Source organism: Cupressus sempervirens, chromosome 3 (genome assembly GCF_028749045.1).
Source record: "Cupressus sempervirens isolate cs-2001-9-10 chromosome 3, ASM2874904v1, whole genome shotgun sequence".
NCBI lineage: Eukaryota > Viridiplantae > Streptophyta > Pinopsida > Cupressales > Cupressaceae > Cupressus > Cupressus sempervirens.
Window position 1 is genome coordinate 472,862,185 of NC_143120.1, and position 3,647 is coordinate 472,865,831.

Below are 3,647 nucleotides of genomic sequence, written 5' to 3' on the forward strand. Positions count from 1 at the left end.
AATTGAAATGAGGTAAGAGGATGCAAAAACTGGCTAGACATGAGAAAACTAGAATATAGAAATGTCCAAGATGACAGATAGATGATTAGAACCCAAGAATGACTATAAAAAAATTTGATAAAATGCCCCAATTTGACTAGAGTTGACCTTGAAGGATATAGCATAAAAATTAGGTCAAAATGAGCAGAAAGGTGATTTTAGACATGAAACGGTGAATTGAAGTAGATATGAAGTATGGAAATGATGAAGACATGAAGAAATGAAGATGCCCCAGTGATGATTTAGAGATTAGACCTCAAAAGGTCAGCTAACTGCTCAAAAGAAAGTAGAATTTCAAAAGACAATTTTGACCATCAAGATGAACTTGAATTTGGATTTCAATCCCGAAAATGAATCTAGGAAGTTGAAATTATTTAAGAGGTCAAAATTTTATTTAATGTGATGATAAGATAGAAAAGAGATGAAGTGAAAGATTAAGAAGGTGAAAAGACATGAACAAGAAGAAAGTAAAGAAATAAATGAAAGGAGTTAGCTGATATGTCCACAAAAAAGATGAAGAGAGAGTTCTCCCCATATGCAAGAATGCAAGACTAATCTAGAAAATGAACCTAAAATGAAAGCTAATATGCAAAGTGGTTTACCAGCAAGAAGTGCATAACATTTTGACTCTTAATTTCATCACTGAGCATTTATTAGGGACATCATGAGATCATACAACCATCACTAGTATAACTATGAGGATATGAATATGATCGATATTAGATAGGTATGTGGAAATCCAATCTAAGCATCATAGACATGTAAGTCAAGATAACTACACAATTAGATTCCCTAAGTTTAATTTAGCAAGATTACACCTGTATTAAGGCATAAGCATTAGGATAAACCCTGAGTGCGGTCTTGCAAAATAGTTAAGGATGATACATTTGTAAGTCAACGTGTTGAATAGGACCAGCATAAATGCTTACAACACTATAGAAAAACAAAAGTATACCCACAAGCAAAAATCAAGAAAATATGTCCCATGCCCCCAGTCTTCTAGTCAATGACATCCTTGAAAGACTATTAGGGAGGGAACACATGGAAAAAAAATCATCATAGACAGCACACAAAGTAGATAAAGATCATCATAGCTCAGTCGTTTAAGTGTTAAAGTGCGTGTGTGCAAGTCACTTGGCCATTTCTTCAAGACTTGATTCTAATAGTGAGAAATATTACGACATCGAAGACCGTAGGTAAACTATCTGAAATGTGTTGAAAAACACTTGATGTCAAAGTGGGGGAAGTGTTGAGAAATACTATTTTGTGAGTTGTCAAAGAAACCCTAATGCACAAGAATACCTCAATAGGCTAAGCAGTTGTGCCCTCGAGATGAGGACAAGAAACAATTCCAAGCCAGAAAATGTGTAGCGAAGTGGATGATTGGGACTGATAGACATAGGTGCAAGGATTTCAAGTAGCGCTATTTCCAAGTTTTCACCACTTGACAGATTTTTTCAGGACTTTTTTCAAAAAAAAATTTATTTTTTATTTTTAATTATTATTATTATTTTAGGACATTTTTTAATTTTTAGGAATTTTTTCATGATCATAGATATATACAAGATAGCTGAGCAGCAAGCCTCTAAGTATAGAACTTGTTCAAGTGTAGGATGTTGATAGGCTCTACAAGTTCTTCACCCTCTGATGTAGACAATTGGTAAGCACCAGACCCAAATGTTGTTGTGATAATGTAAGGACCCAACCAGTTAGGTTCAAATTTCCCTTTCTGCTCTTGATGTTGCTGATTTTTTGGATTCTCCCTAAGCACGAGTTCACCAACCTGGAACTCACGGGGGTGAACCTTCTTGTTATATTGTGTAGACATGTGCTTCTGATAAGCTCTCATGTGATCAAAAGCAGCCTTTCGACGTTCATCCAGAGTCTCTAATTCCTATACTCGCATAGCTCTATGATCTTCATTAGTTATTAACCCATGTAAGGAGACGTGCAAAGAAGGTATCTCGACTTCTAATGGGAGAACAGCCTCAGAGCCATAGACTAGAGAAAAGGGTGTAGCCCCTGTAGAAGTATGAATAGAGTTTCTATAGGCCCAAAGTGTCAGATTTATTTGCAAGTGCCAATCTTTCCCAGACTTGTGAACTGTGTGGTGTAGGATTTTCAGCAGTGTTTTATTAGAGGCCTCAGCTTGGCCATTCCCTTGGGGATAGTAAATGGAGGACTACTGTTGTTTAATTCGAAACTTTTTGCATAGTTGTTTTAAGTCCTTATTCTTGAACTGCCCTCCATTATCCGTAACAATAGAGGATGGGATACCATATCGGCAAATGATGTGATTCAGTATAAACAAGGCAACATGTTTGCCTGTAGCAGCAAATTATGGTACAGCTTCAACCCATTTAGTGAAATACTCTGTTGTTGTGATGATGAATTTATGACCGCTGGATGAGCTTGGATGAATCTTTCCTACCAAGTCAAAGGCCCATTGCTGAAATGGCCAATATGTCACAGAAGGGATTACCTCTCGCCCAGGAGCATGTATCAAGTTGCCATGGAGCTGACATTTCTGACAGGACTTTGCATAGTGCACAGCATCAGCTTGCATGGTGGGCCAGTAATAACTTGTCCTAAGTAGTTTTCGAGCAAGTGCAAGGCCATTAGAATGTTCCCCACAAATGCCATCATCGACTTCGGCAAGTGCCTTCTCAGACTCTTCTAGCTCTAAACACCTAAGCAATGTTCCGTCTAGACCCTTCCTATACAAGTCACTAGAGACCAAAGTGTAGTGTGAGGCATTATGAAGGAGTTGGCATTTTTGGTTGCGCGTGAGGGTTTTAGGAATAACCTAATCACGTAGGTAGGAGAAAATAGCCGCATAGCGGGAGGAATCGTGACCCACAACAGTGTAGATCACCTGGTTATCTGAGGAATCATAGGCTGGATGATGCAATTCTTCCACTAGGAACTCAAATCACGATTCATGTTCTTGTAATTGGAGGATAGATGCTAAGGTGGCCATAGCATCAGCAACCTTGTTTTCTGCTCTAAGAATTTGTTGGAATGTTACAAAGGTAAAATAATTCCTTAGAGCATCTATCAACTTTTTATAAGGGATCAACTTGTCATCCTTTGTTTGATATTCATTATTCACTTGGTTCACAACCAATTGAGAATCCCCATAGATGTGTAGCTCAGTTATTCGCCATTCAAGGGCCATTTTGATCTCATTTGTTAATACTTCATACTCTGCAATATTGTTTGTACATGGGAACAATAATTTGTAGGACTTTGGGATCGTATAACCATGAGGGGAAACAAACAACACCCCTACTCCTGCTCCATTCTGTGTATGGGATCCATCAAAAAACATCTTCCATGTTCTATCAGTAATGTTCATGATCGAGGCATCTGGAAACTCAATTTGCATACGTGCTACATCTTCAAGTGGGAAGTCAACCAACTGGTCAGCTATGGCCTGTCCGATGATTACCTTACGTTCAACATACTGAATGTCAAATTTGGAAAGAATCATCATCCATTTAGCAAGGTGACCAGTAAGTGCAGCTTTACTTAATAAATATTTCAAAAGGTCTATCTTGGCAATCAAGTGAGCTGTATGAGCCAACATATAATGTCAAATTTTTTGG